We start from the raw sequence: 24,457 nt of genomic DNA, 5'->3' as shown, positions 1-24,457 counted from the left end.
GGTGTGCCAGGAAGAGACGGTTATCCGGTAAATGATTTTCCTTTGTTGACTCTCTCTCTCTCTTTAATTTTGCACCCTTTAAATTATAATTTTACTTTCTTCTTTTTGAAATAAATTTGATGCCACATTTTCAAGAAATGGGATTTAATTAACTGTAATATTCATAAGTCATCTATAACTTGCTTTTTATGGATGCCATATAAATTGTTTAAATAAATGTGAGAGTGTGCACTGGATTCAAGCCCCTTCACTTTCTACACCATGTATTGTGTTATAGATTTAATTTGATGTGGATGAATTTGTAATTGTTGCCTGTCCAATCTTCATTCGGTAATTCATGATGACAAAGTGAAAACAGGTTTTAAGCAAGGTTTGAAAATTTATTTAAAAATCTAAAAATACTTCATTCATAGAAGTATTCAGTTTTCGAAGCCCCTTCAGCAGCAGTTTGAGCTTTGAGTCTCCTTGGGTAAATCTCTATAAGGTTTGCACACCTTGATTTGGGCAGGAAGCATCCCTAAACTGTCATCTTCTTGGAGTGTTTCAATCTGGGGTTTTGGCTGGGATACTCAAGGGTTTTCTTGGCCACATGCTTTGGGTCATTGTCATGTTGAAAGTTGAACCATTGTCTCAGTCTGAGGCGGCATGCACATTGGAGCAGGTTTTCTGGGAGGATCTTAGTGTATCTGGCTGCCTTCATCCTTCCCTCAATATCTACTTTTCCCCATAACATGATGCTGCCACCAGCGTTCTACATTGTCAGAATGGTATTAGGTGGATGATGAGCAGTGCCTGGTGTTCATCAGACTTAGTGCTTGGAGTTCTGCCCAACTGTCTCATCAGATCAGAGAATCTTTTTTCCTCCTGCTCTCAGAATTCTTTAAGCTGGCATATGCCTTTTACTTAAAAGTGGCTTCTGTCTAGTCATGGAGTGCTTCTGAGATAGTATGGTGTGGTATCAAAGTTCTTCAGTTCACTATTCTTGAGGCTATTGTGCTCCTGAGAACACACCAAACTTTGGAAATGATTTGATTCTCCTGCCCTGATTTTTGCCTCACCACAAATTCATCAAGAATGTCTATCCTTGCACTTCACAGCTTGGTTTTTGACCTGACCTGCAGTGTGAATTATGGGACCTTCTATACACAGGTCCACATGTGCCTTTCCAAATGATGTCCAGTCAATGCAACCTGCCACAGGTGGACTCTAGCCAAGTTCTAGAAACATCTCAAGGAGAATTAAAGCAACAGGAGGCACCTAAGCACAATTTGGAGTGCTACAGCAAAGGGTCTGAATACTTCAAGAATAAGAGAATTCGGCTTTTGATTTTTAATAAATGTTCAAACCTTTTTGCAGATGTCTTTTTAATTTGTCATGATGGGTTATTAAGTGTAGATTGATGGTTAAAATGTCAAATGTATCATTTAAAAATTTAATCTACAACACAGTAAAGTGTGCAGAAAGTGAAAGGGTCTGAATACTTTCCGAATCCACTTAAACCTGTGATTGGTCTGGATATGTCAGACAATGTGTGTGTGTGTTTGTGCATTTGAGATTGTTCAACCATCACCAACATTTTTAGGATGTAAATAAAAATGAGAAAATGTCACAGTAATGGTAATATTTAACTACATCTTTCTTGAGTACAAATGAGGGGAAGGAAACCTCATGTTTGTTGTTAACTTCTAATCATAGTAAAATGGGTTAATTGAGATATATATATGAAGGAAGACTATTGTCTGCCAAACATTTAGGCATAAAAATTTTACACATTCATAAATCAACTTAAGGGCAAACTGTTTTAGACAAACCCCCAGCTGGTTTAGCAGAACGTGTTTCACAATGAGGTACCTTTCCAGCTCTGGATCGCCCTCTAGTGATTAAAAAGTTGTAAAATACAACTATTTAATCATTAATTGTGCAGTAGAACCCCTGTATCTGTGGATTTGGTTTCTGTGGTTTCACTTTTCCACGGTTTCCTGTTGCCTGAAAATATTAAATGGATAATTTCAAAAATAAACATTTGCTGTATTCTGTGCGCAGAAAACACAGCATATGCCAGCAGTGTGCAGAGGCTTGCCTTTGTGACTGACATCATTTTTGCCTTGCTGATGGACCTAGTACAGTATAAACCATCTCTCGCCTCTAGCCTTCTCACCTGGCAGTCCCAGTGTGGCACTATACAGGCATATTACTTTTGCTTCTGCTGAATAATTTGTTGGCTGAAAGTCCTCAGTGTTGGTGTGTCAGAGAGAGGATGTGCAGGACCACCTCTACATCCACACCTTGAATACTGACCATACACAGAAGCTCTTTGGTGAGATGAAAGTCAATGAGCAGTTTCTTGGTTTTGTTGATGTTTAGTTGCCATCAATTCTGCTTGCACCAAGAAACGCCACCTGACTCCTCTCCTCTGTCTCATCCCCTCTATCAGTAGAGCCCATTAGTGCAGAATCATCTGAAAATTTCTGCAAATGACATAACCTGCTGTTACTGTATATTTATAGTCTGAGGTGTACAGAGTGAAGAGTAAAGCAGACAGGCCTGTTCCTTGTGGTGCTCCAGTGTTGCTCACATCAGTATCAGAGACACAGTTCTTAAATCTCACCCATTTTGGACTACCTGACAGATAAGCCCATTATCAGGGATAAAAGATAAAATAATTATTTCCTGATTCCTTTTGTTGTCACAAACACAAAGAATCTTCGGAGAATTTTTTTAAGTGACATGACCTGCTGTTAGATTTACAGTCTGAGATGTCCAGATTGAAGAGAAAAGGAGACAAGGCTGTTCTTTGTGGTGGATGTTGTTTATTTTCACAGCACATGAAGGACTAAGCATATTTTGTTAATTGAGAAGTGTTACTGATACATTTCCAGTATTCAGTTTTAATTATCCCCTTTTAAGCACACTCACTGAAACCAATCAGTCCAAAAATGCATGGGGGAGAACATGCAAACTCCATGCAGATTCTGGAGCTGTGAGTCAGGAATGATAGATTCGCTCTACCACTCTGCCTATGTTAAAACATCTGTACTGAACTTACTTAATTTCGACCGGATTAAAATGACATGCATACCCAAAACATTTGTTGAGTTTTGGTCACTTGATTGTTCGCTAACTTCGTGCTTAATCACTCCCTCAGCACCTGTCACTAGACAGCCAAAGCTTGCACATGCACACTGCTACTGGCAGTGGCAGGCAAAATCTTTGTGAAATAGCGCAATGATTTTGTGAAGTAAGTCAATCATTTTTGTGAAATAATGCAATTCTTTTGTGCAAATGATGCAATACGTTTTGCAAAATGATGCAATTTATTTTGCAAAATAAAAATATTTATGAAATAACGCAATACTTTTGGATAATAACCCAATAATAATTGAGAACTAATGCTATACATTTGTGAAATAACACCATTTTTTTAGTGATGGGAATAAGCTTCTGTAAATATGCATAACAACATGAACTATATAATGAAAGAACATGAAATATAATCCATCCATCCATTATCCAACCCGCTATTTCCTAACTACAAGGTCACGCAGTTCTGCTGGAGCCAATCCCAGCCAACACAGGGCGCAAGGCAGGAAAGAAACCCCAGGCAGGGCGCCAGCCCACCGCAGATGAAATATAATGGTTATTATATATTGATATATATTTTGTGGAGGGCGGCACGGTGGTGCAGTGGGTAGCGCTGCTGCCTCGCACTTGGGAGACCTGGGGACCTGGGTTCGCTTCCCAGGTCCTCCCTGCATGGAGTTTGCATGTTCTCCCCATGTCTGCGTGGGTTTCCTCCAGGTGCTCCGGTTTCCTCCCACAGTCGAAAGACATGCAGGTTAGGTGGATTGGCGATTCTAAATTGGCCCTAGTTTGTGTTTGGTGTGTGGGTGTGTTTGTGTGTGTCCTGCAGTGGGTTGGCACCCTGCCCAGGACTGGTTCCTGCCTTGTGCCCTGTGTTGGCTGGGATTGGCTCCAGCAGACCCCTGTGACCCTGTGTTCGGATTCAGCGGGTTGGAAAATGGATGGATGGATGGATATTTTGTGGAAGCCCCTTGGAAATGTTTAGAGGACAGTAAAATTCAGTTTAAAAGAAAAGCCTCATCACTTGTTGACGAGAGAGCAGGAGAGAGAGTTTTCCTTCGAGATTTAATAAGAAGCCTTACTAGAAGTCTTGCTAGGCAGCAGTTTTTGTTAGAACTCCAGAGGGCGACATTGCTGTTTGTAATTGCACCAGTGAGCACAGTTTTATTTTGCTGTGGAAGTAAACAGGGACAACTGGGTAGGCACCCCAACATTTATCATAGTTACTGACCTGTTATCACGACCACACTATTAATCACCTTAACTTGGTCGGCTGGAAATCGATGCATGACTGTATTAGTTTCCTTACGTTGTAGTTGATATATGCTTACAAACACTTTTGTTAGTCTTTTTTGACCTTGTCCTTCGTTTTATGATTTTTGCTCAGTCTGTGTGTATTTCCTGTTTTTTTGACTTTCTTACTGTGCCCTCTGATTTCAGTTTTTGGTTTCATGAACTGAGTTTGTGCTTCTCGATTCTTGATCCCCTAAGTTTGATCTTGCCTAGGGTTACACCTCTTCTTCACACTGCTACTCTTTAGTACAGGTGGTACAAACATGAGGTCTAATGACTCAAGACACTTAAAGGAAAGCAATGGTTTTCAAAGTGGAAGAGTGGCTTCTCGACTATTTGAAGGAGGTTATTGACCCCCAAATCATAAAGAGGGCCAAAAGGCATCCATTAAATCGTCAGTCTGTTTTGAAGCCCTTCCAGTAAAGAATGCTGTAAACAGAAGAATTTACAAGGTTAAACTTCCTTCTTTTTTACTGTAACCACTGTAACTCCTGCTTTAACGGCAACCTTCCTGCACTGTAAATAATCATCAGAGTGACCATCAACAGGACACAGGCACAGGGAAAGTCTAATAGATCCTTTACTTTATGAAAACATCTATAATTTTTATCTATAAAAAACTTTAATAATACAGTGTCTTCACCTGATTCAAGGCCTACTTTAACCTTGCTATAAGTGCCACCCTTGGCTCTTACCCTCAATGACCACTGGCATGGTATTTGCGACTTTCTCCTTCTGATTCTTCTTGAGCATTCCCTGTCTGGGAGTATGTCCACATCACTACGTTTTCATTTAAAATATAAAAACAATCTATATCTGTACTGTCATTTTAACATAGTTTACGAAAGTATCTCTTTCCACATTAAATATCTATGATGTAACCGATCATCTACACTGGGCATGAATGCGTAGGCAGAAACAGGAAGAGGATGTGTGCTACTTGAAGTGATAGTTATGCTGCCGGCCATGTGATTTATTGCCAGATTTTAGTGACCAATAAATTATTTGCCTATTGTTCATTGTAAGCGTCATACCTGAAAAGGAACCCAGAATGACTAAAGGACTGGGGAGTTAGCTTGTTCAGAGTATATACTCCCCCAACATGCTAGAGGGCACCCATATGTCACTGCTTTTACAGACCACAGGGGCAGGCTGGGAATCATAGTCCCGTAAGACAGCCCTGCTGGGTGGACTGAAGGAGCTAAAGGGATTGACCTTCCCTACTTTATGACATTTCCGCCTGACCTGGAAGTACCCTTTGCTGGACTTTGCCCAAACACCTGTACTTTATGGGTTTGGCTTAAAAGGGGAGTCGGAGTTGACAAGCAGAGCACAATGATTGAATCTAGGAAAAGAAGTGCTGGGGGGGGAGCAAAGAAGATTGAAGGATTGACCATCCCTGTATATACAGTGTTGTATAAGGCACTTGAACACAGTAAAAGTCATTATATTTGAACCTGTGACTCTTCATGTCAGTTATGTCCAGGGTTTGGGGCTTAGTGACACCCCCTAACTTTCATAGCATGTATGCAGCATTCACACCTTACAATATGTGATTTAGATGCATCCAGGTACACAGTGCAACAAATGCCATGGAAAACTGTGTTGGAATATGGTTTACTCCATATTCTAGAAGATTGTTTTGCACTACTCCTCACCAGCAGTTAAAATATACGCACTGGTGACCCACACCAGACCCACAGAGCCTGTTCACTTTGTGACCAATATACAGAACGTCCAATTTGACATACAGCATTCCCCGACTGCCAACACTTGTTGCCCCACCAGTTGACACTCATTGGTAATTTGATTACATTTAGTTCGGCTGCTAAGCAAAATTCAATACATCTGCTTTGCTTTTAGTTACAACATGTGATCTATAAACACGAATTAAAATGCAATACACTTTTGTACAGTATTGCATTTCAAACTGACAATAAAATTGCATGCCATAGTGAAAAGCAATCAATTCTTTGGTTGATATATTTTGAATTATGACACAATAAAACTGTGTCAAACCCAATTATCTCACTTGCATAAGCACAGTATTGAATTTCAATGCAGTTAACGTGTTGGATTGCATTTAATTTTGGTAATGAATAATCTTCCATACACTTCACCTTCCTGTTTCGGCTAATGTGGGAATACCCAGTGTATGCAAACGGTTACATCATGTGCATTTTCATTCGTTTTTGTGTTTGCCAAGATATTTTTGTAAATACTATAAAATGGCAGTGTTATTCAAAGATCGTTTTTGCTTAAAATTACTATTTTTAATTGAAAACGTAGTAAAAGCAGATGTAGCCTCAGTTGAAGTAAAGCAATGTTTAGCAATTAAACTCTTTAAATTCGATAAAGATTAATTTCACATTTCTCCAGATTCTTTTGTGATAAAGTCAACCTGGAATTATATTTGTGTCCTGCTTGCAGCTGCCTGTTATAAGCAATGAAAATAATTCAGGAAACAACAATATCTGTGCAATCTCAACATGGGGATTAATATCCACTAACAATCTGGCTTTGAAAACTGGACATATTTGGTAGAGTTTAAGTCTTTTTCTATTCACCTATGGAGCCTGATTGTAAGCTGTATGAACAGACAAGATATTAAAAAAAAACTTCACTTTAGAACATAATTATTTGTTGCCAATTAATATAAAACCATGACTGTGAAGAATTAAATTGCACCTGAAAAACACCAAACTTGTCCTTTCAAGTAGTGGAGACTAAGTGTAACAACACTGAAATCAGGACTCGTGAATCAATTCTTCAGACAAAAGGTTATGGGAATCAGAAACAAACTACTCCATCATGCAGATAAAGTGGAGACTGTAATGACATTTAAAAAATCATCTGCCTAAAATATCCTGAAGACCCAGATGGGGACATGCCATTGGGATAGCCTCTCAGTGCCAGAAAACCTGCAACAGACTGAACGCCTTCAGAAATGGAGGGGACACTTCATAGGCTGAACAGTTTTCTTCTCTCATTTTTAAAATTTTTGTATGTCCTTTGGGAGCTGAGGAGCAGCACCAACATTTATTGCAGATGACTCCTATGTCCTCATTAATCAGGGATCTCAAGACCGTACAAGATCTGTTAACTATCAACATCCAGCCTATAGTTTGCACATTCAAGAAATAAAAAAGTTAAAGCCATTGATGATTTATAGTGCTCCTAATTATCAAAGCAGATCCCCCTTCTGAAGGAGAACAATGCCTCTCATGTGAAATGTCAAAATACATTTGGTGATTAATGGAGAAACTGTCTGTAGGCTTGAAGCTTGACCCACTGCAACAACTGGCCCGTTGTGGTCATTAATGCGACTTCCATCTGAGGCTGATAAAGATTATGGCAGCACTCTCTCATGCTACTCTGCAAGATGTTATTGGGACATTAAAGTGTATTTGTTCAAATTTATGGCAGGGAGTCATCATGGTGAGTGTTGTTCCCCTCCTGAGTTTTATAACTGAGCCTTTCATCTCCATAGTGTTTGAAAAATGGCAGACTTTCTTCGAGAAGACTGTTTGAACAAAAAACAGATTCAAAGCTGCCACTATTGTGGAAACTTACAAATATACAATAAAAAGACAGTGGTGGGAGTAGACCGTCAACGGTGAACCAAAGAATAAGCAAGCAATGTATAATTCTGCAAAACAGTGCCTATAAAAAGTACTCACCACCATGGAGGTTTGTACATTTTATTTTTAAACAACATTGAATCAGTGTAGTTAATTTGACATTTTGACACTAAGCAATAAAAAAGACTCTTTAATGTGAAAGTGAAAACAGATCTCACTCCCTTGAAGTCTGTTTTTAGTAGATGGCAGCCATGACAGCCTTGAGTCTGGGTGCTCATGTCTCTGTCTCTGTTAGCTCTGCCATTTCTCCCCATTCTTCTTAGTAGAACTGCTACAGCTCAGTCAGGTTGTGTGGGGATTGTGAGTGAAGTTCAGCCACACATTCTTATTTGGATTGAGATCTGTACTCTGACTTGGACACTTCAGGACATTCACATTGTTTTTTTGAAGCAATTCATGTGGAGCACTGTTACTTTTTCTTGCTGAAAAACAAATCTTCACCCCCCAATGCAGGTTTTTTCTTGCAGACTCCATCAAGGTTTCCCCTGTATTTTGCCACATACATTTCTCTATCCCAAGCCATCCAGAGCCTCCTGCAGAGAAGTATCACCACAGCCTGATGTTACCACCTCCATGCTTCACAGTGGGGATGGTGTGTTTTTGATAATGTTCAGTGTAACATAGCATTTAGTCTGATGGACAGAAAGCCCAATTTTATTCTCATCAGACCGTAGAAGCTTCTTCCAGCTGACTTCAGAGTCTCTCATATGTCTTTGCTGAGATATGCTATGAGATTTTTCTCCTACAAAGCTGTGACTGGTGAAGCAACCGGGCAAAGTTGTTGTCTGTACATTCTTTCAAAAATCAAGCACTGTAGCTTGTGACTTCCTTCGAATTCTCAGAGGTCTGTTGGTGGCCTTCCTTACTCATCTTCTTCAGTTTTTGTGGACAGCCTCCTCTAGCAGATTTACAGATCTGCCATACTCTTTTTTGGATATTCAGTGGCTTGGATGTCTTCTTGTCTCCATTCCCTCACTTGTGCTTTTCATGGAGTTGCTTGGACTGTTCTTCTGTTTTCATTGTTTTGGTTAGTCCACCATACTGACTAACCACAAGTTGGCTCTTCCACTTTCAGCTGCGTTTAGACTATGATCAACTAAAACCCCTGACAGGTGATCTTTATTAAACTGATCATGTGACTTCTAAGAAAAATGGCTATACCAGTGAGGAGTAAGTGGTATCATATTAATAGGGGTCAATACTGTAATTAAATTAGACCACATTGCAGGGATCTGTATTCACTTCGAAATAAAAGCTAAATTAAATCTACTGTGATTCAGAATTAGATAAAAATAAAATAATACCTTTTACAGGCACTATATATATATATATATATATATATATATATATATATATATATATATATAGTATTTGCCAGTCAGTCAGTCGTTGTCCAACCCTCTATATCCTAACATAGGATCACGGGGGTCTGCTGGAGTCAATCCCAGCCAGCACAGGGCTCAAGGCAGGAGCAAACCCGGGCAAGGCGCCAGCCTACCACATTGTACACACACCAAGCACATACTAGGGACAATTTAGGATCACCAGTGCACCTAACCTGCATGTCTTTGGACTGTGGGAGGAAACCGGAACACCAGGAGGAAACCCACGCAGACACGGGGAGAACATGCAAACTCTACCAGGGTATACAGTATTTGTGTGTGTATATAATATATACACTAGGGGGCTTTGCCCCCTGCTCGCTTCACCCGCCAAGCCCCCAGCCTGCATACACGCCAGCCACGTTGCATCTCTGACGCTCTCATATGTGGATTTCACTTTCACCAAACAACAAAAATTCTCACGGATACCCCTCTACATTGGGAAGAAACACTACTTTTCCCTGATAGCAACACAAATTAAATCTCCGACTTAACTTTAAAGCCGAACAATATCTACATACTGTACTTTTGTCATATCACCTATGTTCATATATTCAATCTCTTTTCGCTGTTCCATTATTTCACCGAGTAATAATTTCCGTTTATTAGCGCTAATGCGATCTTTACTATTAGTTTGTTGATAAGGCTGTAAATGTTTCAGAGGCAGGCGGGACTTGGCAAAATCTCCTGGCAAAAAGTCTCGTTTTGCGGAACCTGAAATTATCTCTCACGGGAGTTGAAATTATTTCCAAGAAAATCTCGTCCCAGGATTTCCTTTTTATAATAATAATAATTCATTACATTTATATATAATAGAGAGATATACACCCACACAAGCACAATTCGTTATTCTCGAGAACAGAAAACCATTATCATGATTAAATCATATAATTTACGATATGAACATAAACATTTATACTGTAGAGTACTAATCATATAGTTATAATCTAATTAATTAATTTAAACTTCCAGCTAAATAACTGGTCAAATAACTAAGAATTTCATCCATCCATCCATTATCCAACCCGCTATAAACCAACTACAGGGTCACGGGGTTTTGCTGGAGCCAATCCCAGCCAACGCAAGCTGGAAAGGCAGGAAACAATCCCCGGGCTTGGTGCCAGCCCACCACAGGCTAAGAATTTCTTGTTAGTAATTTAGTCAGTCAATATATATGTAAATATATACGCATACATACATACACTACAATAAGTCAAATGTTTCAGCCATTTAATATATACTATATATGCTGTTCTGTATGTTGATATTTTGACTCCCCTCTCTCTCTCTCCCTGTGCCTCCACTCCAGGTGAGCGTTGCCAGCTCTGACTTACCTGGGTATGTTAGAGTGGCTTCTTTTAAGCCAGACCCAGGAATTCTTCCAGTGTCACAACATTAACAACATTATAGTCCACTAGAACCACAATTCCCAGGCAGCTTTGCAGTTGTGCACACAGGAGTCCCCACTGAAGAATGCTACCACCTGGCACTTTGGTGGAGCAAGTGGCCCTGTAAGGTAGCCTTCTCCTATCCTCCTCTTAAACTGGCCTCCTGACTGATCAAGTGAACCATCGATCCAGGCTCTTCATCCTTTGTGATTCCCCCATTAATCCCATACGAAATGTCAGTCCATCCATGTCTTCTATTACCTTATATACACATACTTACATAAGAACATAAGAAATCTGACAAATAAGAGAAGATTATACAGTATATATATATTTTCTAAGATCTATCTATCTATCTATCTATCTATCTATCTATCTATCTATCTATCTATCTATCTATCTATCTATCTATCTATCTATCTATCTATCTATCTATCTATCTATCTATCTATCTAGTACCCCTCCATGAAAAAAGAAGAGCCCACAATAGTCTCTGAAATAACTTGAAACTGACAAAAGTCATTGGCACCCATCATTGTTTATTTCATATTTAACAAAATTCAGACTACACTTTGAAATTTTTGGTTCAACAGAATACTTCAAATAAGAGCAGTGATCAAAATGTCATGGATAAAAATGATGGTACCCTTAACCTCTAGAGTTTACAGTCACTGCGAAGAAGCGATTCTTCAAGCTCTCTGTGTCTTCTGCACCTGTCCAACTGTTGTGTGGCCCACTCGTCCTGAGCAAACTGCTCCAACTGTGTCAGGTTTGAAGGGGGTCTTTTCTGGACTGCATGTTTCAGTTTTTTCCATAGATGTTCACTAAGGTTTAAAATCAGGGTTCATAGAAGGCCACTTCAGAATAGTCCAATGTTTTATTCTTAGCCATTCTTGGGTGCTTTTTGCTGAGTGTTTTTGCTTATTGTCTTAATGAAGGATCCATGACCTGCAAATGAAACGGAACTTTCTGAAACTGGGCAGTACATTTTGCTCCAGAATATCAGTCTTTAGATTACATTGTTCCCTGCACAGACTCAAGGCACCCCATGCCAGATGCAGCAAAGCAGGCTCAAAGCATAAGTGAGCCTCCTCCATGTTTCACAGTAGGTCTGGTGTCCTTTTCTTTGAAAGTTTTTTTTTTTTCCTCTGTGGACATAGAGATGATGTGACTTGCTAAGAAGCTCCAGTATTTTTCTCATCTATCCAAAGGACATTCTCCAGAAGCATTGTGCTTTGTCATTATGCATTTTAGCAAATTCTACTCTTTTTTTTTAATTTTACAGTGTAGTCCTCCTGTGTATTCCATTCCAGGACATATACTGTACCTCTGTCTCCCAGTGTGTCTCGTGTAAGCAAAGCCTCAGAGGATCATTTCCCCTTGCGCCCCTTCCATCAGCAAGAAAGAATTTTACATGTGTACTTTCCCTTAGTTGCTCTTGAGGAACTTTAAGCTTTTCCCACAAGCTGTGTTTCATAAATGCTACCTTTATCTACAACTGCCTCTCCCGTGACACCTCACACTTGTACAGGTACCACTAAGAGGGGCAAGGTGGCTTGTACTAATGTGACATCGGCACGGAGTTCAGCTGGGCTTTCCCTGGTGGTTTGGGACAGGGGGCATCCCGAGGCATGGGACCCTTACAAGACCCACCAACCCCAATGGCCGTCCAGTCCTTTTCCACTTGGGACCCCAACTTTACCAACTCATCCACCTACATCACGACCCCCCCTCAGAGTGGTTGCCACCCGAGGGTCACATGTTTCAAGGACACATTGCAATATCTCTTACTCGTGCACGTCAGAACACCACAGAAAGGCACAACGCACAGAAAGACAAAGTCCCTGAGGCTCTGTGATGGCTTTTGCACAAAGTTCCAGAGGTTCTCTTCCAACAGCACCTGGTATTCATCTGAGAGGAAGGCGTCCAGAAAGGCAGTGCGAATCTCCGCCCAGTTGTCACATTTGTGCCGCTCCACAAACCACCAAATGCATGCCGGACCACCGAGTGCCGTGTTCAGAAATCCCCGCAGTTCAGCACCACTGAAAGGATTCAGATCCACTAACAAGTCGACCTTCCTCTACAAAGTCGACAATGCTTGTGAGTGCATACTATACTGTATATAAAACAGCAAATAGAGTAGATGCAAACAGTTGTATTGCAGCTTGATATTCTAATTCATGTTAGCTAAAATTGCACAGTAAGTGTCGTTAATAACTGAAATCCCCATTGGAAATACTGGCAAACCTGCAGTCTCCTTGCAGAAAGCACCCTGGTTTACTGGAGTCCAATGCTCTTAAGTGTTGGCACTATTTGCAGTGCCCCCTTGATGTCAGTGTCAGTATTATTTTTCTATAAAGTGACCATTATACCTGTGGTGGGCTGGTACCCTGCCTGGGATCTGTTCCTGCCTTGTGCCCTGTGTTGGCTGGGATTGGCTCCAGCAGACCCCCGTGACCCTGTGTTCGGATATAGCGGGTTGGACAATGACTGACTGACTGTCTGACCATTAAGCCTGGCATATGTGAAAATCCCAGGACTATTTGCCTTTTAGTTTTTGTAACGTGTCCAAAGCAAATGGAGGTTCCTCTGTCTGGCAGTATTTTTCATCTGTGACACTAAATTTAAAGGTCATTAGAAATGGACTACAGATGCCCCCTGGGCGGATTGCTGGTTTACATATTTCTAGATTCTACAATTGGTTTCTAGCTAAATGATACACCACATGCCAGGAGAACTGAGTCACCAGGTCCTCTGTTGTATAAGGCTGCATGAACACAAAAAAAACTTGTTTCTCATTTCAGTGCCTTTAAAGTTTAGAGTTGAGGGAACCACACTGTTTTCTCAGGTGCTGACAAGAATACAATCGTTTTGTTTTCATGGAAATCTGTGTTTTCTGGTCTGGCTCATAAAATGGAAAGCTGCGGTAGCACATAAGGACTTGTGGTCTGAGGTGACTAAATTACGATAAGCACTTTTTATGTTCTTTTTCTTAACTCTTTAACAGATGCTGGGATGTCTGTATAGTCCTCCTAGAGTCATGTGTTACCCTCGTAGAATTATATGCTGGCACAGTAGTTGGTGTTTGCTCCTCGTAGCTCCAGGGACCTGGGCTGAATTCCCAGCCGAGTCAATGATTTCTCCCATCATCCTGGAGATGTCTGTCCTGTTATAACTGTTAATCTCTCTGGTGAAATGATGTCCAATTCCAAGTTGCTCAGCCTTGCAGCCTAGGTAGGCTTTAGGTCTCAATGATGCTATAATGAACTGAGCAGATCGAGAAACTGGATTTATAAATATTTATCTGCTGTACCTTCATCTGCTTAGCTGTATCTCTTAGTCACGTACCACTGTTGTCGAACAAACCTTAACACTCTTAACAAAAAGCATCAATGGCAACGCTAGAATAAGGCCTAGCCGTACTACATCTGTTAGTTGCATACCGTACATGTGATGTGATGAGAGAATTTGATTTGTCACCCGAGGGGAAAATTTTCACAATCACTTCAAATGAAACTCAGCACAGTTATTAACTGTGGAACATGCTAGAAGCATATTGAATTTGTGTAGGCATGAATTGCCTTTGTATTTGTTATACAATTTTTGTACTGTAGAGTAGCAATCATGATCATGGACCGTGCTTTATTTCCATAAGAGATAGCGAACAATAGCCTACAAGGCATGTCACTTATCGCAGCTTTTCCTTTTTTTCACTCCTACATGCACTTCTCTTTCATTTCCACTGGTGTCTTCCTTTATGTGATTCACCATTTAGTTGAAACAATCCCGCTGAATCCACTTGATCACTGCCTTTGAGGATTTTAAAGGCCTGGATGAAGTACTCACACAGTCTCCTCTGCTTGGGACTAATCAGGTTTAATTCTCTGAGTCTGTCACAGTAAGACAGCATTTCTCAACCTTTAAGTATTTGTGACCCGAGTTTTCATAACAGTTTTAATTGCGCCCCCCTAACGTTTTCTTGAAACCCTAATAAAATTTATTCCTATATATTTTGCTGCCGATACAACGCTACAAGTTTAAAATTTCCCTACGAATAGCAAAATTACACCATGTATAGCAACATTCGTGCCCCCTTTTTTGTTTCCACAGTTTGAGAACCACTGCTAAGACATGCCCTTTAGTCCCAGGATGCACTTGGTTGCTGTTCTCTCTGCATCTTCAAGTGTTGCTGTGTCTTCCTTGTAGTGTGGTGAACAGAACTGTACACAATACTCCGGTGGTTTCACTAGTGTGTTATAATGTCCCTTGATTTCTATTCAACAGAGTTTACAATATAACCTAACATTTTATTTGTATTTATAATTACTTCTACACATTGCTTGTGCAATGAAAATGTTGTGTCACCACAAAGCCCTCAATCCTTTTCACAGATTGTTTCCTGTAGCTCAGTGTCTCCCATCTTGTATTTGTAATTGACATTACTTTTGCACATGGTATAGCACTTTATACTTTCCTACGTGAAAGACTCTCAACACAGTTGTTACTTTTGGACCATACTAAAAGCCTACTAAAACTTGAGTAGGCTTGACTTGCCTTCATATTTATAATACAATTTCATGATCATGGACCATACTTTATTTCCATTTGAGCCTACAATATGCATTTATCACAGTTTTTTCTCTTTTTCAGTTTTAAATGCACTTTTCCCGTTTCCATTAGGTTTCCTCAGTACGTGATTCACCATTTAGTTGAAAGAATTTTTCAGAGTCAAGTTTATGAAGTATCAAGAATTTTGAAGGTATGGATTAGGTCCCCACACAGTCTCCTCTGCTTGAGATTAAACAGGTTTAATTCTCTGAGTCTGTCATAGTAGGACGTGTCCTTAAGTCTGGAGATGTTCATGGTTGGTCTCCTCTGCACAGCTTCACAGTTTTTTCTTTTTTTTCTTACAATGAAATGGAGATGTGCGAGTGTACTCACGTGTGATCAGTTAGCTCCTAAAGAAAGAGAGATCACCTGGGCTGATGAGAGAAAAGGGACTGTGCTTGAGCCACCATAGCCACCACTTTGTGCAGTCCATGAATGAGTATGTTGAGAAAATTGATGAAAAGATGGATGTGTGGATGGATAAAATAAATTTGCAAAAATGTTGGTTTATTTTTTCCCTTTGATGTGCCTCATTTGCTGTGTTACATCATTTGATGTGAATAATACTTTAACATTCAGAAAACCTGAAGGGAGAAGAAAGCTTTCTCAAGGAAAGGTAAATAGCACAATCTGCGCTTAAGTGCCCGCATTCACAGTTGGTTAACACAACTGTGTGAAACTGCTTAGGAACTGTTTTGCTTGGGGCATCTCATCCACCGCTGTCTCCTTAAAACCTTCTGCATGCCATGCGTACTGTATGTGCTGTTTGTGGAGAGTTTAACTTTTGTTAAATTACTTTTATTTTCTTTTTCATTTTAGGGTCCACTTGGATTGGATGGAAAGCCGGTGGGTAACCAAAATGACAAGAGATATTCTACATTAATAGAATAGAATATTTTTTTTATTTCACATATATTTGTGTAACTCTGGCAATGAGATGTTTCTGTAGTGACTGCACAAGGCGAACGTTGTTTTGAATAAAGATGGAATCAGGTGATGGATCATAAAAAAAATAACTAGCCAGGGTCAAAACTGGAAAGACAAGATTGAGCAAATACAACCCAGAACATGACACAAGAATCAGACAGTAATGCTGGTAATAACGTTCTGTTCACAAACTGGGATGATGAGTGATTCATGCTGCCGACTTATAAGTCATTGCATAGATGATGTCACATGTTGTGAACTCTGGGGGACATCACCTGGCAACCTAAGAGCACATCCCTAACTACAGGTGCTCAAAATAATGGCAACCACAATGACAACAAGATACTATAACAGAACAGAATAGAATAGAATATTCTGTGTTTCCACTCAACATAGGTGCCAGTAATTTATCTCAGCTAGATAGATAGATAGATAGATAGATAGATAGATAGATAGATAGATAGATAGATAGATAGATAGATAGATAGATAGATAGATAGATGTGAAAGGCACTATATAATAGATAGATAGATAGATAGATAGATAGATAGATAGATAGATAGATAGATAGATAGATAGATAGATAGATAGATAGATAGATAGATAGATAGATAGATGTGAAAGGCAATATATAATAGATAGATAGATGCCCTTCAAGTGTCTGTTTGGGAGTCCTAGCCCAAGGATACTGCCATCTCGTGTATCGGGGGAGACATTAGTCCAAATACATTGTCTCCCCCTGTCCCTCAATTACACTGCCTTCCTAGCCAGGTAATGAACTTTGGTCCATCTTTGCAGAGACTCTAGCATATTCACTCTGAGGTTGCCACCTCTTGCCAAGCTCCTGGCAAATGAGGTGAATAACACGCCTTTGTTCTTGTCCATTTAGTATGGCAGTATTGACTAAGTGATAAATCATGCACTACCCTGGGTAGATCACAATAGATAGATATGAAAAACACTATATGATAGATAGAGAGATATGAAAGGCACTATATGACAGATAGATAGATAGATAGATAGATAGATAGATAGATAGATAGATAGATAGATAGATAGATAGATAGATAGATAGATAGATAGATAGATAGATAGATCTAAAAGGCAATATATCAGAGATAATGGATAGATATCCACTCTTACCTTCAGCTTGTAGAATTTTACCCAAGAAGATTCAAAGCTGGAATTGCTCCCAAAGGGGCTTCTATAAAGCGCTAAATTAAGGGTCTGAATGGTTCTAGTAATGACAGATTTCAGTTTTTCACTTTTAAGACATTTGCACATTTCTGCAGACATGTTTTCACCCCAGCATGGTAGCACCGCTGCCTCTCAGTAAAAAGAGTAGGGTTCATGTCTGGGGTTCTACCTGCATGGATTTTGTATGTTCTCCCTGTGGCTGCATGGGTTTCTTCTGAGTGTTGTGGGTTTCCTCCCACAGATGTTCAGGTTAGGTGGATTGACAAACACTAAAGCTGGCCCAGTTTGTGTATGTCTGTGTGTGTGTGTGTGTTCACCCTGTGATGGACTGGCACTCTGTCTAAGGATTGTTCCTGCCATGTTGCCCTATGCTTACTGGAATGGGCTCCAGCCTCCCATGACCCTGCTCAAGATTACATGGGTTTTGGAAACGGTATGGTATGGTATGTTTTCACTCTGTCATTAGGGGTTATTAAGTGCAGATTGATGGGCAAAAATGGCACATTTTTTAAAAATGAAAACTACAACACAATAAACTGGACAGAATGTGATCTGAATTTCTTTCTGAACCCACCGTATACTTTACTTAACCTGCAGAAGCCTTGACTATATATAAAACACTTGTGACGTCCCCTGTAATGGTGTTCATTACACTCAAGCACTATTTAAAGTAACGGTTGTTGTTTTATCTTTGTTGTCCCTACTTGATCCTTCAGTCTTATAAATTAACCAGCAATTCCAACTCAGGGGAATGTGACATTCCTGTGAAAGTCTTGTTCCTTGAAGCCAGAACAAATTCCAGCTGTAATGAAAAAAACTGGTTTGGAAAATAAATGGATGGAGGAACAAATGATAGCCTCAGACCCAGCCAGCCCTTTTCACATTTCAGAGTTCTAGTGCCCATTTCTCTGTTTTGGTCTTTTGGTCTAATTTAGTGAGCAGTAAATGAGGAGTCTAAACAGACTTCCTGTGTTAAGTATGTTTATTTAAAGGACATTAATGTTTGCTGCCTTCGTTGTCCCACTTTGTGTCATTTTTCCAATAAATGTTTAGATAAATTTCCTGAAACACTTTAAGTTTCCTAACAACAAATGAGTATTTCAAGTAAACTCATTAAAACAAAAGTGAAACTTTTATGAGTTTCATCAAGATCATTCCTACATTTATTTTTTGTTTTAATATAGACTGCATTTTTAAGCAGCAGACATGTGGAAATTAAGACCATTTGCAAACATTTTTCATAGGGTGGTTCAACGTGGGATTCTCTTGACATGTTAAAGAATATCAAAGATACTCCTGGGAAGAGGGGTCTGTAAGCGATTTCTATGAGGCAGCCAGCTTCCATTTACCCATTTGTCTTAATTCAGGTCTCAGACTTCTAATAGTTTGCTTTTGAGGATTTGTAAGTACAAGATCCAGGTGTGAACTATTAGTTAAGAGTGGTATAACATGGCCAAGAAACCAGACTAGAGCAGGCAGGCAGAAGGGCGGGGGAGTACCAGCTGGGTCACCCATTTTAACTGGATCAAAAATAACAGCCATGCAGCGGTAAAACAAGCAAAGAAAATACATTCAGTGTCAGCCTTTCAACGATAATAGCGGCACCAATTGAGATGAAGCTCTGAGCTTCTCGGTATTACAGGTCAAATACTGACACCACCTTTCCTGGACGGTTCCTTTTTATATCATTGGTGCTGTGAAGGGGCAGAGTCTTCTCAGAGCATTGTGAGCAGAGCTATTACTGTGTTCCATTTAAGGTGGGAATTCCAAATTTCCAAGTTTCTAGTTGCAATTTTAAACTGGAATGCCCCCTTATGTTGAATCTGCAACTCAAAAACACAGGGTATTGTCTGTCAAGTCTGAGTTTGTTAGACTTTAGATTATGAAATCAATCCAAAATGGCAACAGTTGCCTTAGTTTCCTGTTCTTAGCTGACAGGAGTGGCACCCGGTGTGGCCTTCTACTGCTGTAGCCCATCTGCTTCAAGGTGCGATGTGTTCTACATTCAATGATGCTCTTCTGCATACCTCAGTTGTAACAAGTAGCTATTTGTGTTACTGCTGCCTTTCTGTCAGCTCGAACCAGTCTGGCCATTCTCCTCTGATGGCTGGCATCAATAAGGCATTTTCGCTTAGAGAACTGACACTCACTGGACATTTTCCATTTTTCTGACCATTCTCTGTAAACCCTAGAGATTGTTATACATGAAAATCCCAGTAGATCAGCAGTTTCTGAAATTCTCAGACCATCCTGTCTTGCACCAACAACCATGCCACATTCAAAGTCACTTAACTCACCTTTCTTCCCCATTCTGATGCTTAGTTTGAACGTCAGCAGGTCGTCTTGACAACGTCTACAGGCCAAAATGCATTGAGCTGCTGCCATGTGATTGGCTGATTAGATAATTGTGTTAACCAGTAATTGAACACGTGTACCTAATAAAGTGGCCGGTGAATATATGTATGTATTAATATATGTATACATACATATATATATATATATATATATATATATATATATATATATATATATATATATATATATATATATATATATATATATATATGTATATATTAGCTGTGTAAGCCCGTGCTGTAAACAGCCTGGGCTCCTAGAAACTATTGAAATTGTCAGGAAAAAACAGATATGCAGAGTCGGCGGTTTCGTTTTGTGGATGTGCTCACCCTCCTTGTCTATCAGAAGCTAAGTGAGTTTCTCTCTCCTCTGCTGTTTCACTTTGGCGACCAAGTCACTTTCTGACAGCTTCATGCTGTAGCCTCATACTTCTTTCTTCTTCCAAATCGTGAACTTGGGGCTGCCTTGCCAGCTCTTTGAGCTTTATGCCGTAGCCTCGAACTTCCAGGCCAGACAGACACACACACACACACACACACTTTCACACATAGATGTTTATATATAAGATATGTATATGTATATATATATATATATATATATATATATATATATATATATATATATATATATATATATATATATATATATATATATATATATAATGTGTGTGTGTGTGTGTGTGTATACCTTATCAGATAAGCATTTTGCTCAATTGGGATTGCATGTCCTTTTATTACTGGCATTCATCCCAAGCCATGGTTTACAGAGCAGTGTGCCACGTTAGTGCACAGGTGACAATATACAATAAAATCCTAAGGTCTGTATGAGTGTATGTGTGTGTGTGTTCAGCCCCTACAAGCAATCTGATTGGTCAGTTTGGCTGTGGTAATGCAAATGAAAGAGTAAGTGCGAATGTGAGACGCACAAGTAGATGTAAAGGTATAGGAGCCACTTTCAGAGATGAGATGTATAAAAGGGAAAGGAGGCAAGCAAGGTGCCTCAAAAAAATGACAGAGTCTGAGAAATTGGCTTTATGGTTTAGACATAGGAAAGGCATTGAAGGTACTCATAGGGCAAGAGAGAGCAAAAAGTTTCAAATGATTTTATTACCTTTCTTTCAGAGGTAATGTGGCTAGAAATATCATAACTCATTTTTTTCCTTGGATTATGCAACTAGCTAATGTTTGCTCAAATTTAATTTTGGAATAATTTATAATACTGTCTAATGATAAGAAATATATTTACTTCATATTTCTTTTCTCATATCTTTTCAGGGCCCACCCGGACTGAAAGGTGATAAGGTAAGAAACATTTTGATCGAAAACTTTAAATTCCCTTCCATCTGTTGTGGTGCCTTTAAAGAACCTGCACATGTCATTAGTCTCTCAGTTTTGACTTCTAACTGGGATTCATGCTGTTCCATTTCAAGCCTTTTATGCAAAGGGCAGCCAACCTGACCATCACCATGCAGAATTTTCTTTAACAGTTCATAAAAAAACATTCACAGACATCTTTATGGCGCTGTTTGTCTTGCTCACTCACAGTATGACACTCATAGAGTTGGTGTGATTCTCATTAGATGGAGGAACCTGAGGAGCCTGGAAGTGGCAGCTTTACATTTCTTCACTGGGTTTGCTTCACTCATTCCCCTGATTGGCATAACATAAATAGAAGTGAGTTATAATGGGCAAAATTAAAAATCTGAATTCACCAACATATCTCCTAAGCCAGAGCAGATGATTGAATATCAGGAACATTTAAAGTATCAGGTGATGCTGTGGTTAGTTTCAGCCTTGATAACTGGTGGTTGGCATCACGTCTCTTAACATTTAATCTCCAAGCTCCTTGGGAAGGCGGTGGTTGGTGGGGGGCAGTATTGAGAGTTTTTACAGGTTGTTTCTCTCTCTCTGTTATCTCACAGTTTAGTACCCCAGTGTACCTACTGTAAAGAATTCACAAGACACGGGTTTAAAGGTGCGGGGCATCAAGCCAGTTAGAAAGTTTTTGTTTAATAACAAATTAATAGCCCACTTGACTTAGCAACAATAATAAAAACAAGAAAAGGAAAACAAGTGTTGAGCATGTTTGCAACAAAATAACATCACTGAGAGCTCTGCCTCCAGTGGTAGCAAGTACAAAAGTGATGATGTCCAGTTGTGGGTTATCTGGTTAAATGAGTCCAAGCCTGGAAGTGGCGGGGTTTGGATGCTGCATGGGAAGAGCGGGGATAGGTGTTGTCTCCCGGGGTTGGGGATTACGCTTAGCAACAGCACCCCCTCTTGCTTTGGAGTGGTGCCTGAGCATTCGGAGTGGTTCAATGTGCACATGCATGATAACACGTGTATATATGTTGTAGCCGAGTGTGGGAATGGCAGGTCTTCCAGACAGCAAAAGACATAACGCTCTTTGGCATGCATCTCGTATGTGGAAATTCAATAAACAAGAGGAGTTGATTGCAGTCAATTCTAGAGGAACACCATCCAGTGGTTGCTCAAGCCAACAAGTGACACCTACTTCCGGGACACCTGGGGTTTTATGGTGGCTGGACCAGAAAAGGTGTGGCCAAATGTCTTCACTGGGAGGCTTTCATCAATGCCTAGTATTGATCAGTAAATGATCTTATTTATTTTTTTATTCTTTCATTCATTTATTTATTCTACACATGGATTTCTTTATTCTTTTATTTATGGCAAAGATTTATTTATTTACTTTTAAGTCATGTTTCGTCCCCCATAATGCAGGAACTCCAAAGGGAACACAAGATTGCACTTGCAGTATGCTACAATTTGTTGGTGTAATTTTCAACACTTATGCAGGCATATTTTAGTTGAATAATTACAATGTACAATATGTGTTGTATTATCGGTTCATTCGTTCTTTAAACCAACCCTGGTAGCAAGGGGTAGAAGGCAGAAACCAAATCTGGATGAGTTGCCAGTCCATCACATGCCTCACTCACTCACACAGCCACCCATTCTGTGCCAGTTTAGAGTCACAAGTCAGCCTGACATGCACATCTAATGAGATGTGAGAGGAGGAGAAGATGTGCAGGGAGAAGGACTCAACATGAACCAGGGTTTGTTTATGCAACTGATGCTGCCAAGATAAGCACTGATTGGCCCCAGAAACTGAGTAAAGTAGCTAAATAATAGGCAGGTTGCATTTAAGGGAAGTGGAAAAAAACAAACTTTAGTCCAGATTAGTTGACTTTTCAAATTTTAAATTATGTTGTACTGTGTACTGATTGAATGTAATACACAAGTCATAAAATAACACTATAACATGTTTTGCAGGGTGAGCCAGGAGATATTGGACCACGGGTAAGCTTATTTTAAGATAATTCAATTCTGGATGCTGTAGAGAATATAAAAAACAAGGTTTAGATTCAAATCACTCCCCCGATAATGTAACTGATGATTTCTTTTGCAGGACTGCTTTACCTTTTTGTGATGATATTTATAACATCTTTAATGGTACCATGGGAAGCTCACAAGAACGCAATTCAAATTAAAATGCTTGAAATATTTTAGCACACAGATGAAGGTGGCATACCTGTAGATCACATCTCATGAATATGAAGAGTGTGCTAAGTAGTTGTCATTCTGTGTGTACCGCGGTTTAGCAGTTACAAGTCCATAAGTCTTGAATCACTGAAATTATAGTCTGGGTCACCTATCATTTATCTCAAATCCTACTTCATATTTTTTTAATAAAAGTTCATGAAAGTTTACAATACTATGTATGTGTCCCTCAAACACTTGAAATAACATTTGCGACATTAAGCAATATTAATCAGTTTTAGAAGGGGTTTAAGTTTTGTTCTAAGACTTTGTATCTCTCACTTCACACACCCCAATAGTTGAACTGAAGCCATAACATTACACATGTTCAAGTGAACATGCCTCCACTCATGGCACAGCATGGCAAAAAAGTTTGCCCCTTGAAAAAGACTGGACTGTCCAGTAGTTTCCTGTCAAAACATAGTAACAGTAGTAATGAAGCAGAACAAACATACAGTCATGTGAAAAAGTAAGTGCCCCCATGAAATGTCTTTTTCATATCAACATTTCATTTTCATTTAAACAGCAGCTATAGATAAAGGTGATGCTATTTAACAATCAGTATCTTTAGATAAAGGTGATGTATTTGGAAAAAAAACAACCAATAATTTGACTTCAATGAAAAATGAACAAATATGCCATCTCCATCTTCGTTAAAAGTTAAGTCCCCCCTTGGCTTCAACAGCTCAAGTCAGCATTTCCTAGACCTAACAAGCAATCTCTGACTTCCGCTCCACTCCTCCAAGCGGAAGTCTTTCAGCTTGTGTGATGTTTGTGTCTCATGTGCACAGTCCATTTCAAATTCCCTCACAGGTTCATATCTGGGCTTTGACTTGGCCATTCCAGGGCCCTCCATGTCCTTGTTTGTAGTCATTCCTTGGTTTAGGGCCATTGTCGTGTTACAATGTAAACTTTCAGTGGAGCTTCAAGCTTCTGACAGATGGTCTCCCATTATCCTCAACCACTCTCTGGCACAATGAAGATTTCTAGTGGATTTGATGATGTTGAGCTGACCATGACCTGTT

The 24,457-nt window shown here is 39.6% G+C and overlaps 1 protein-coding gene across 1 annotated transcript in view; it reads left to right on the top strand.

The window, feature by feature from the left end:
* The window catches only part of col23a1a (collagen type XXIII alpha 1 chain a), a 91,466-nt gene continuing 67,009 nt past the window's right edge, over positions 1 to 24,457 (top strand). The window contains exons 1-4 of the mRNA XM_028813103.2: positions 1 to 27; positions 16,213 to 16,239; positions 21,147 to 21,173; positions 23,166 to 23,192. The gene's annotated coding sequence lies outside the window, so the exon portion shown is untranslated. The remainder of the gene's footprint in view (positions 28 to 16,212; positions 16,240 to 21,146; positions 21,174 to 23,165; positions 23,193 to 24,457) is intronic.

The sequence above is a fragment of the Erpetoichthys calabaricus genome, chromosome 11 (genome assembly GCF_900747795.2).
Source record: "Erpetoichthys calabaricus chromosome 11, fErpCal1.3, whole genome shotgun sequence".
Taxonomy (NCBI): domain Eukaryota; kingdom Metazoa; phylum Chordata; class Cladistia; order Polypteriformes; family Polypteridae; genus Erpetoichthys; species Erpetoichthys calabaricus.
The sequence above is the reverse complement of the archived record's forward strand: the minus strand, read 5'-3'. Positions and strand labels throughout refer to the sequence as shown.